The following is a 12,777-nucleotide window of genomic DNA, read 5'->3' as shown; positions in this document are numbered from 1 at the left end:
AGCGCAAGACAGGGGGAATGAGGGCGGAGGGGGTGAGCACAGAGAGACCATAAATTATATATATATATATATATATATATATATATATATATATATATATATATATATATATATATATATATATATATATATATATATATATATATATATATATTGTAATTTGGGACCTTACCAAGTTTTCCATTTCCTTTGCTTGAATTGTTCATCCGTGGTCAGCTCTATCTTTGATAAGAAACGGGGGAACGGCATGGCTGGCTGCCAGCGCTGACGCCATTAAAACTGGGAAGGAAAGAAAACTGAAACAAAAGCTTTGAAGATTCTGCGTCTATAGTTGATATTACGCGCAGGTATTCTGTTGCGGTTCTAACGCCATTACGCAAAACAAGAACTCACAACAAGAATTCATTCAAATAGTCTTCAATGCCCTCATTTCATTCTCTCCTCACCCTAAGCTCCTTCAGGTGTTCAAAAAAGAAAACATGTAATGAATTTAAATTAAAAGTAGTAAGCACGCTTTAAAAAGTATAAAAAAATTAGGACCAGGGATTTAGAGTTGTCAGCAACATGACGCAGTAAACTTGCAGGGGATTCTAGGAGTCCAAGCCCCCTATTAAAATTAGGTTTCAACGCGCAGGACCGGATAATAAAAGTGGCCGGGCTACACTCTTTCATGCATCGCAACGATCATCGGTGCCCAAGGCCCATGTGTGAAATGCTGTGCTCAGTTATCTGATTAGTCAGTTCTAGAAGACAGCGCCTGTACATGATTCAGCGTGTGAGCAAACTATTGTAGATGACATTTAGCCATTCTCTCTCTTTCTCTCTCTCATATATATATATATATATATATATATATATATATATATATATATATATATATATATATATATACATTGGCACTGCTCTGAGCTGCCCGGCATTTAAAACGATAGTAACAACCACTAATTTGCAGTTGCTTTCCTTTGGCAGTGAATAGCGTGCTCGATTTATAGAAACGAAACTAGCTAATACATCACAGGTTTAAACAAGCTTCTGTCACAGAAACAAAAAGGAAGCCAAATTAGGCGAGCCCGCACCAGGCTCACCAATCTGGTTAACCTAAAAAGCACTAGCTAGTTTTTGCAAGCCGATGAGCTCTAACTTCGCGACAGCTTCCAACTGACTAAGTGAAAGCGGCTTGTCTTCGTTGCTGGATGCAGTCGAAAAGAAATATAACTACCGCGGGTCTTGCCACCACGTCGATTTGATTTGCGAGCCATCCGGGCGAGAGAGTGCGGTTGAGGTCGCGTGCGTGCAACGCAGCACGCGCGCTGCCGCCTGCGTCAGCGCAGGCGCGACTCATTTCCTCGGTCGCTTTATTGCCCGCGAAGCGAGCGCCGCCACCGCGTCGCTGGGCTTGCTTTGCTTGGCATTGTTGGAGCCATTCTGCGCAGCCGCGTTAATAGAAACGGTGGAGGAGAAGAGAAACCGCTTTGCAGAGGATCGCAAGGAACTGGTGCCGCCGCCGAGATCGAACAGGAAAGAGCCAGCGTTAAGCACCGCCGTCGAACGGGGCGATGAAATTGAAATAGGCACTGTTTCTTTCCTCGGGCTGCCGCCACAAGATAGCCGTAAGCTCGGAACCGGGTGGGGGTCTGTGAAGGAGAGGGGTGCCAGGAAGAGGGGGAATCGTCGCTATCGACGGAAAGGGGTACAGTGCTTGGCTGTGGAAGGGCGGCTAGAAGCGCTCCTGTGAGGAGGGTGCGGGAGACCGACAGAGAGAGGAGGAAAGGGAGCGAGCAGCGGCTCCTAACTCTTCCGGCAACGCCCACGAGTCGCCAGCGCGCATGCGCTAGTGACGATGTGGAGTCACGTGAAGCGCGGCAATCAGCTGACGCCATGTTTGGGTCAGTGGTCTCTCAGCTGCTTTGCGCGTTTTGTGCTTTCTCGCACTTTCCACATTGGTCGCGCTCCTTCCAGTGCCCTCACCCACCTACGGCGCATTGCGTCACCCCTGTGAGTGCGCGCTGCGTCGCCTTGCGGGCGCAACAGTAGCAACAGTACTCTCTTCGGCATTTTTTTTTTTGACCATCCGGTGCTTTAAACGCGAGCCAACATCGCATGGTTGGTAGCGGTCTAACCCAGAGCCTTGATTAAGGATAGATATCCTAGTGCGCGTTCCAAAATAATTTTAGTGTTTCATGTTTTTTTTTCTTCTAAATTCGGGCAGCAGGATATTTGGCCTATTTGCAGCCGTGCTACTGAACACTGACGCGCCGTTTTTACTGCATTACCAGTGGAATTTTAGCTCTCCGCTAAAAAATACGTCTTTACGTACGTAAGTACATACGCACCTACGCACGCACGCACGCACGCACGCACGCACGCGCGCGCGCGCGCGCGTGTGTGTGTGTGTGTGTGTGTGTGTGTGTGTGTGTGTGTGTGTGTGTGTGTGTGTGTGTGTGTGTGTGTGTGTGTGTGTGTGTGTGTGTGTATGTGAACACCAACCACCTATCACACTGCACCCAGCTTCTCCGATCGACTTCCAGCTCACAGAATCTGCCACCCACGAGCCCACGCAGCACCGAACGGCGGTGAAAGCCAGTGCAAAGATGAGATGGGAGTCGATCAACGTAAAATTAGGGCTTAAGGTCAGGAGGGTCTCAAGGGGTCGGACCCCCTCTCCCCCCCCCCCCTCCTCCCTCCGCCCACCAGCATTTAAGATGGGTCTGAGACTCCTCCGCGCTCGAACGTTGTATTAATACGAAGCAGGCTGCCATTTTTTTTCTTGTCGGTGCTTGTCAGGACATTCCTTTTCTGTTGTTTCGGCATTTCCTCACTAATTTTTAAAATACATTAACATATTTTCTAAAACCCGATAGTCCTCTCCCCTCTACTATTTATCATCACCTTCATCCCGATGGCTCACAAACTAACACAAATCCCAAACCTCTCTCACACCCCCGATGCGGATGAGATTATCCTGTGGACAACCACGGGAAATGTAGGAAACATAGAGGACACTCATCAAGAAAGAGAGGACGTAGTGGCAACGCACGCAGCATCCATCGGCCTAGCGTGCTCCTCCACTAAATCCGAACTCCCGTTGCTCCACCCAAACCGTCGCCTTACCAAGCAAAAACATCCCTCCATACACATCACCATAGATGGGCTCCAAGAACCCGAGGTCAGCAAACTTCGAGTTCTTGGAATGTTCCTGCAAAACAATGGACTCAACATAGAAACTATTCTGAAACTGACTATCACCACCCATCAAACTATCAGATTCATCAAACGAATAGCGAACAGGCACAGAGGCATGCCAGAGCACGATCTCCGGCGGCTTGTACAGGCATTTGTCATCAGCCGAATGGTCTATTCACTCCCGTATCTCTATCTTACAAAGGCAGAAACTAAGAAAGTGGATGGACTCATTCGTCAAGCATACAAAACAGCACTTCACCTCCCAAAACATACTCCTACCACACGCCTCCTAAACATGGAAGTGCACAACACAATCCAAGAACTAGTGAAAGCTCATCGTACTGCCCAGATCAACAGAGTTTCCTCCACAGAGACGGGCAGGTTCATTCTCGCAGCGCTAAAACTCCAACCAATTGGTCCACCCATTGAAAACAGCCACCCAGTCCCCCAACACATTCGGGACAACCTTACCGTACAACCCCTGCCTAAAAATATGCACCCTGCTCACCATAAGGCACAACGAGAAGCTCGAGCCAAGGCATTACACAAAGCCCACGCCACTGACACCGAAGCGGCCTATACGTAGACGCCGCAGAATACAGTCACCCCACGGCATATATCATCAGTGTGATTTCTTATAACTTCAATCACATAGTTTCTGCCTTTGTCAAAGACAAGAAAAAAACGTCGACAGAAGCCGAAGAGGCAGCCATAGCGCTAGCCATATCCTCTTCCACTGCCACACTCATTTTCAGCGATTCTAAAACGGCCATTCAAAATTTCGCAAAAGGGAAAATACACCCAGTCGCCCATCAGATCTTAATCTCTGGTTCCACAGCTCCCCGACCCATTCACATTGTCTGGGTACCAGGCCATGCAGGCAACCCCGGTAACGAGGCAGCCCACTCAACTGCTCGAGCGCACGTCAACCGAGCGGGGCATACCGAAGACTGGGGAAGCACGCGGGACAGACTTCTCACCTATCATGACATAACACTTCACTACCGAGAACAACGACTGTTATATTCCCCACCTCACACCTCTCTCTCAAAACCCCAACAAATAATCTGGCGACAGCTACAAGCCAAAACCTTTCCCTCCCCAGCTTGGTTGGCCTTGGCATACCCGGGCCGGTACGACCCCACATGCTCTCTAAGTGGCGCATCTAGAGCCATGCACCTTCAATCACATAATGTTTCTATGCGAAGATTTGAAGCCACCGCCCCAATGGGGCCTCGCGGACCAAGAGGGTTGAGAGATCGCGGTCTCCAGCTCGGACCCAGCAGCGCAAAAGATGCTGGCTGACTGGGCTGAAGCGGCCGCTGCCAGGCACGGCCTGACAGACACCAGTCGGGATCAGGAACCACCTCAACCCTTGTAATGTACCCTGGTTCCCAAAATCAATGTTTTACCACCAAAACCCGATAAGGAGAAAAATGATTTCTCCCCTTAAATTTGTGTAAAAAGATGTGTGAGGCAGTTCAACAGCCATTTGCTCTCTCACTTTTCCTTTCCATTTAAAACTGTGCTCGAAGCACTAGAGAACCCCCTCAATGGAGCCAGACTTTAAGCCCCGCGTAAAATCTAATTCTACCGCAAATATATTGCTCAATTCAATTCAGTTTATTTACCAGACATTTATGGATGGTTCTCTGGATAAAATCTGCTCACGCATCTTGACGAGGCCCAGGAAACCAATACAAGGCATGGCTACAGCATTCAATTACTAATTACAAACAAACAGTGACTACCGAGGATAACAAAGATAAACTATAACAACAAAAAGAAAGAAAGATGCCGTAGTATAGTGCACGAGACATGAATTCGCTATTTATACAGAGAAAGTAAACAAGAAACTAGATATGATGTGCATTTAAACGACGCAACGAAACATACTCAAGTCGCACGCGAACGTAAAGAACAAAGTGAACAAGCAGTTTATAGTGAGAGCGATTTACAGTACGTTGGATTCAGAAACTTACAAAATAATTTATTTAGTTTCTTTTTTTTTTATACTTAGTGGTGTTTTGAAATGCATTGAATGTACGGGGCTGATTTGCCGCATCTAGGGGCGTTAAAATATTCGACGCCAACGGCCTTTACAGCGAAGCGGCAGACCACTTGTCCTCACTTTAGTCTACAAATACACATTTTGTTTTTGTTTTGAGGGCAAGTGTGCGAGCCGCTGCACCCATTCAGAAGCTCTCTTCTGGCCATCCCAAAGTGGCAACCATCTGCCGTTTAAGCAGGAGGGAGAATGCGTCGCTTTCATGACGGTTTTTAACTATTATATTGTGGCACAAATCGCCTATACATATGCTTATATTTTTGCAAGTAAACTTGTTACTCTGTGTTTATGTCCGTCTTGCCTCTTGTTAGTCCTTGCCTCAATAGCATAATTGTTATAACTAGTCACACGCTTTCTTTACCATTAACAGTGGAAGAGAGTCAAGGCGGAAGTTCGGGAAAGTTGGTAAAACTTTTCAAAGCAAGTTAAACCACCGCAGAACACGAGAAGAATAGAGGACTGCACATGCATCGTTTTATAATTTCGTCCCGTGCTCTGCGCTGGTTCACGCTTTCTTGGAAGGGATTGGTTTTTAACGAGGTGTTTGGTGAATGTTTATTCCTTTCATTGCTAGGTATTATTTTTATTTCTATATTATTTCTGCGTTTTTGTTTATGTATGTTTTTAACTTGTTAATTTCTGACTCTTGCCCACGTGGGGCGAAGTTCTCTCAATGTGACCCGTATAGGACCCCTGACGCACACGATTCAGATTTAATTGAAGAAGCCTGGACGCTGAAGCATGGACTGGCCGACCGGTGCTCGATGGTGGACCCTCTTAAACTGCTGCTCAAGTAGAGGCATGGTGCTCTCCGGCAGATCACCCAAGAACAAAAATCACGGCAGGTGAGTAAAGGCTTAATACGCTTCATCGCCCGCAAGAGCATTGCGCTTTTCGAAAGTGCACCTCAGTTCACTCGAGACGGTCAAAAAATTTTGTTCAGTCACACCGCTGGTGATTATTGCCCTTTCGAAATAGTTGAAGTTTAACTGCGAGAATTAGTTGAGCAGCTTCCCCGGTTGTGTGTTTTTGAAAATAGCGCCTGGCTCCTGGTATAAGAAGTGAGAAGCTATAGATGTTACAGTGTCTGCCATTTTCTGGGGCGTTTACCGCGGCAACAGGCTGCAGGCATATCTAACGGCGTTATTACTGCTTGTTCCGGCCTGCACTGCTGAAGCGGTTCTCTGCACCACCAAACGTCGCCCGTGCCGTCACTTGAATGCCTGCTCCAGTAACATTTGTTGGAATAAAAACTTCAGGAGCCCCGATTCTTTTCAATTTGTCATCGCCACTTGGACGGTTCAGATAGGCTTATGCGGAGTGAGCAGTATGCGTACCAGAAAGAGAAAATGTCGGCCGGTGTCTCTGCGTACCGTCGAGTAAAGGCGACGATAATTGAGAAGAAAGTGTACATCTGCGGAAGCGAGAGAGGCGCGCACAGTGCAGTCCTCAAGCTAGCGGCAGAGAGAGGAGGAAAGGGGCGCCGAATGCGAGCACGCGTCTGCGGCTGACCCAACGAGGCGCGCGATGTGAATCGAAATGGTGTAACGAAACAAACGTAAAAACACAAAAAAGGATTATCCAACTTTAAAGCCAGCCACAGTAAAGGGAAGTGTGAATGCAATAAATGTTAATCATAAAATCATTCAAAGGAAAGGAAAGTTAACTGGCTCAACTTCAAGGTAATGGGATGCGGAAAGGGAAGACACCAAATGAAAAATCATTATATCAATAATAGGGGGAATTCAGCATGCGCACTTCATCAGGTCCGAACCATATCAGCGTCTACGTTCCTCTGCATTGTTTCAAAATGTTTAGACTGAGAGTTTTCTCTGCTGCCACTGACAGCGCTGGTAACGATAAATGTCGTTTGCGGATATTTTTGTGTGCCAAAACAACCTCAGTGCTTTAGCTATAGATTTCAAAAGACTGTAAATACTGTAAATCTAATCGAACGTCATGCTCGTTATTTCCCAGGTGCCATTGGGGCTTTGTCGTGTCCTTAACGCAACGCAGCACACCACAACACATATAAAAAACATAGAAACAAACACAATAACACACCAGACTTGCAGCCGCTGCCGCGTAGCTTTCGCAACGTACCATGTGGTATGTCAAGGGCCGTCATTGCGGTCCCTTCGGACGCATCGACACCAACTCCAGCAAGCTGCGTAAGGTGAATTTCCGCTTGGTGCATAGCATGCACGACTTCTAGTTACAGCTGTGTGATCCATCAAATCTTAATTCTCACTATGTGGCGTCAAAAAACAAAAAAACAAATATGAAATCTTGATCATTTGATCTATCAGTGCAGATCACTCTGTTGTAAAATGCACTCAAATGCCAAAGACCAACCGGCTGAGGTCGAATGCATGTTCATCGCAAAACGTATTGACAACGGGTTCACAAGCGCATAGCCCCACGGGTACCGGCTTCGGAATCATTGCGTTCAAAGTGGCTGCTCCCTCTGGGTTGACTAGGAAACTTCCGACACTTGTTCTCTCGCTACTCGTAGGTCGCGCAGAGCGCCCGCACTTTTTGACTCCAACCCGCACCGCGAACAAGTGGGCCGAGCCTCAGGGAGCCGCCTGTCGGGACCAGATGAGGCGCGCTGTTGCCGAGAGGCCCACCTCGCGGGCACCTGGCGGTGCACGATAAAGGTGCCCCTTCGATCGCGGCGGACCCAGCACGAAGAAAAGCTCGCACGGTGGCAACTCGGCGCCCGGAACTTCCGCCTCTGCGCGTGCTTACGGACCAGCGTAACCGCCGGCGGGAAATTAGATTTATCACGGGTAAACGCCCCGCATCGGACGCGCCCATGCTCGCTGCTTCGTACGCCGCTGCGCTGGCCGCGTAGCAAGTAGCCACTCGATTCCTCGGGGACTTGCGGCGTGGGGAAAAATCCGAGGGAATCCCTAACGACACACGAGGTGTATCTTGTAGCGGTGGCAGTAATCGAGGCAGCCACCAGAAAGGGTGGTTCAGTTCCTGCTGCATGATCACTTAAGGGCGGGATCGAGAAGGGCTAACATATGACACCAGTCTGCTTCTGTGACGTTCCATTCCGATAATTTTCTTGTTTCTCAGCCTATTTCAGATGAAAAATGTCTTTATTCGCCATTCAAGAATAATCTCCCATTGCCCGAAGAAGCGCAAGCAGAAAGTTACTGGCTGGCAAAAATACGTCCTTTGAAGATTCCCCTTGCATTTTCGAAAGCCGGTTACATTATTGAACATGATAAAAAAAAATCATCCTGACATGAATTTGAAAAGAAAAAAAATGTGTAGTTCTCGGCCATACATAGACACAAAAGGCGAGTTAGATGCCTTGGCCTTCTCAGTATTATAATACACCTGCCGCCCCAATGTACGCACCATCCTCGCCATGGACGTCGAAAAGGCTTATGATAATACCAGTCATGCTGCTAGTCTAGACTCAATTAACAAGCTACATTTTCCATTTATAGAGTACGCAATTCTGTAATATCTTTTCTTGAAAGCAGACAATTTTGTAATATGCCTCAGGGGCAATGCCATCGGATCATCCGTTCCTCTTCGCGGCGAACCTCAGAGATCAGTGCTGCCACCAGCATTATTTATTATTGCACTTATCTCCCTTGTATAAAGGTTACATGGGGTTCCTGGTGTTAAATTCTTAACATACGCTGATCACATGATGGTCTGGAGTACACACAAGAATCTACCGACTCAGCCGCTGCCCTGAGCAGCGGCTTCCTTCTTCCAATGGGCTTTCCGCTTTCCGCCAGTAAAACTACGTTCATGTCAGTCGCCAACCACTGGGGAGCGCCGTAAACTAGCTGCAACACCTATTTGTTTACATATGTCCAGAACCCCCCTTCAGGAAAGTAAAACAGTGAAAATATTGGGTTTAATAACTCACGACTCAGAAAGTGAAACTGCATATATGCTGTTTCGCGCTAAAAAAACAGGCGATCCGGACTCTAGATCTGATCAAACGTATTGCTACTAAAACGGGCGGCGCCCGCTCAAATGTTGCACCACAGTTGATGCGGACAGTGTGCAGCTGCACCTTGTTTATAAAGCCCCATTTCAACATTTGACAAGGGCACAATGGGATTGCCTTGAAGTTGTAAATCGTGAGGCAATGAGGGTCATTACCTGCCTTCACCGCATTGCTCCATTCGCGGCGCTCCAAGAAAACGCACAGCTGAACTCAATAGATGAACTGGTGCAGCAATGACGTGATGCTACCCTCTCTCACGCAACGTGCGCACTCTGGGCTTGTGCTTCGTCGCATTCCATTCTACCGCCGCCACTGTGAGTTCTTCCTCCATGGCGATTTGTACAGCTGACTACAAGCGAACAGATTCGCTTCGCGACCGAATTGTGGATCAAGATACCCGCTTGCCACAAGGTTTCGTCGTAATTTACGTTGATGAAAGTATCCAGGCCTGCGAAGTGACAGCTGCAGCTTACTGCCCTTGCAAGTCAGCACTGAGCTGAGTAACACATGAAGGTTTCAATTACCGGAACCTCCATCCTTTTTTTTTTTTTTTTGTTTGTGCGGAGCTGCTTGCTGTTCGGGAGGCGCCATTCTAATGAATGAAGTCATTTGGCCCATATTGCCATATGCACGATGCCTTTCAGGTGACATAGCTACTCAGACGCGTCAGTAGCAGCATAGGAATCTGCCAAAATATACACTGCCTAGCGGCATGCATCCTACAGCAAATTCGTATTGAACGGATTCCGCGTGAACGTCTGAGTTCCCAAAGCCGCGCTGATTCTGCGACCCGCCTTTCTACCCCAACGTCGTCATCGCCAAAGCTCATGATACTGGATAATGCTACCCTCCTTTAAACAAGAACAGAGCACCTCCGACGCCGCGCATGCACGTACTCTCCGTGTACAGGACGCCTCCCCCGCGGTCTAATCCGTGAAGAGGTTGTTTCGCTTCGGAGGATCAGTGTTGGCATTGCCATAAAACGTACAGTGACTCGAAAGTTTCGATATTTGTATCCCCACCCTGGGTGTCCCGTCTGCAAGTCCCGAGATGCTGAAGCCGATATCTACTACCTGCCCTGGGAATGTCCAGCGCAGAAGTCGACGCGGATCCGGCACTTAGTGGCAGCTGGTCTCTCCCCCCACAATCCATCGTCATATGTCGCTTGGATTCAGGGACCGCATCATCGTTCACTCCTCGACTTCAGTAATCAGCTAACTTATTCTTCATTTATTTGACCATACCCTTTATTCATCATAACGTATCTTTTTTCCGAGGTAATAAACGTCGAAAAAAAAAAAAGACGTAAAATGGCTTTTTACAATAACTTCCATCATTAGCCTCTGATTTTGTTGTTGTTAAGTATCAAGTGCAGATCATCCTGCAGTAATTCCACACACAAAAATGCCTTTGAGCGACAAAAACCTACTTCTTTATACAAGAATAAACAATTTACCCTGTAACTAATTTTTCATTGGTATACAACTATCTCTTCACCAGTACATAAGAAACACATTGTTTACCTACTGTTGATTTTCTTCATTTTTTTTTTCAATTAGTAACTGCTGTGCAGGGTAACAAAGCTGGTATATTCCATGATATGTTGAACATGGGACAGTATAGCAGTTTTGTCGAGGCTTGAGTGCGGAAATCTTAGATATCGTTGAATGAAATTGAGCGCTATACGAAGTTTGATAACCACGTAATCCAGATGTGCACTCCATGCAGTCGTTCGATAATATTGGCGTTACGATACAATACCTAAGTATTTGTATGTACGTTTCTTGCTTGTTCCGAAGAATTCGTATAAAAAGCGTGTACTGTGAAGCATGATCAGCCCTGTGGTTTAGCACACGGGGCGATATGCTGTCTGGACCGCATTCCTTTGATTCGTTCTTATTCTGTACAATCCCTCTTGAACTTAATTCAACTGCCTGCATTACCAGTGCATAACTTGAGGTTGCTGACTGCTTATAACGGGAAGGGAGCTGTTCGGAATTACAGCGAAATAAAAAAAAATTGCCACACTTTTTCTAAATTGGCGGAGTTCTCAAAATGCACGAGGGAAATCGGGTCGGAAAATCATTCTCGAATATCCAACCTCTAATTCTTCGAGGAACCCAGGCTTCCTGCACAAATCGTGTATTGTGAAATGATAGATACTGTATGAATTTAAGTTACTGCCAATCCTTAAATCTGAAAGCCGGAAGGACGCACACTTTTGGCAAATGAGGCACACAAAACTCTGGTACGCGGAGTACGTTCCAAGATCTCGCATAAATTACGAATTTTAGATAGTTCAGTCAATAGCAGTCCACAGGTTTTAAATAAATACCACCTCACGATACAAAAATTGCGTGTATTTTCTAAATTTGACTTGTATGCACTTTTTGTATAATGCTTACTAATATTTTCGCTCTTTATTCCGATTTGGTACGTAATAAGACACTTTGCATCTTATGTCTGTTGTTTATGAACTAGTATCACAGTTGCGTTATTTCTTTGCGTGAATTATCCCACTTACCTTTTTCAAAGCGTCCGCAACAGTTATTGGGAGGTGCGGCTAGTCAAGCTACTTATATGTGGATTTTTCAGCCTTTCCACCATATCTCATGAGCAAATTACATTGCACTAAGTGGCAAATAAATAAACTTCAGACTTCGAATAAATCGCGCTGCTCCTGATTACCGATTCGGTCTTAGAAAATTTCTTGGTGGCATCGAACATTAAGATATTAATCCAGCATAGAACGACCTTCACACGAAATAGGAACATATTTATCAGAATATAGCGTCGGCCAACTTTGCATCAGCAGGGCGTCATTTCCAGCCCAAACATTTTGTTTAGTGTATGAGGTGTAACGTCCCAAAGCGGGGTATGGGACACCGCAATGGAAGGCTCCGGAGACTTCGACCGCCTGGCATCGTGCACTGACAACACAGTACACGGATGTCTTGCGTTTAGTTTTTATAAAAAAGAGGCGGCGCGGTAGGGACCAATTTACCGTCCTTAGATTCAGCGGTCGAGTGTCCTAAACACTGAGTAGCTACGGCGGCATTTCTTAGAAGGGGGCGGAAAAAGCTTTGCACTCGTCATGAAAAAACAAGATGCCAAGCTGCCTCTACACGTTTTCTAAGCATTTTTCATTCACGCTTTTAGCAATGGAGTAAGCTTGGAATCATAAAAGAATGGTGGAGCATTGCCATTGTTACAAACCAAGCGATTACTTAAAAACTGCTTTCAGGAGCCTATTGTTGAATTGAATAAACGCAGCGTGAACATCTGACTTCATGGTCGATATGTGAGAGATGGAGGCAGTGGAACTCGCTGCAGAGGTATTAGACCAATTTGTTTGCAACTCTGGTGAGGGTTTTACTGGACTCTGCAGGTATTTATCTAGAGAGCCGGGTTCCTCACATGCGTTTGCTTTCTGGCGAAACCTCAGAAAGTACAAGAATATGCTGGCCTTGTCGAATTGTTGCGACATGGTAACTATTGAACTTTTTTTAACGGGAGAGTGCCCCGTGTCGAAAACTTGCCG

This window comes from Amblyomma maculatum, chromosome 6 (assembly GCF_055883805.1).
Source record: "Amblyomma maculatum isolate TAMU_Amacu chromosome 6, ASM5588380v1, whole genome shotgun sequence".
Classification (NCBI taxonomy): Eukaryota; Metazoa; Arthropoda; class Arachnida; order Ixodida; family Ixodidae; genus Amblyomma; species Amblyomma maculatum.
This window is presented reverse-complemented; position numbering follows the sequence as displayed.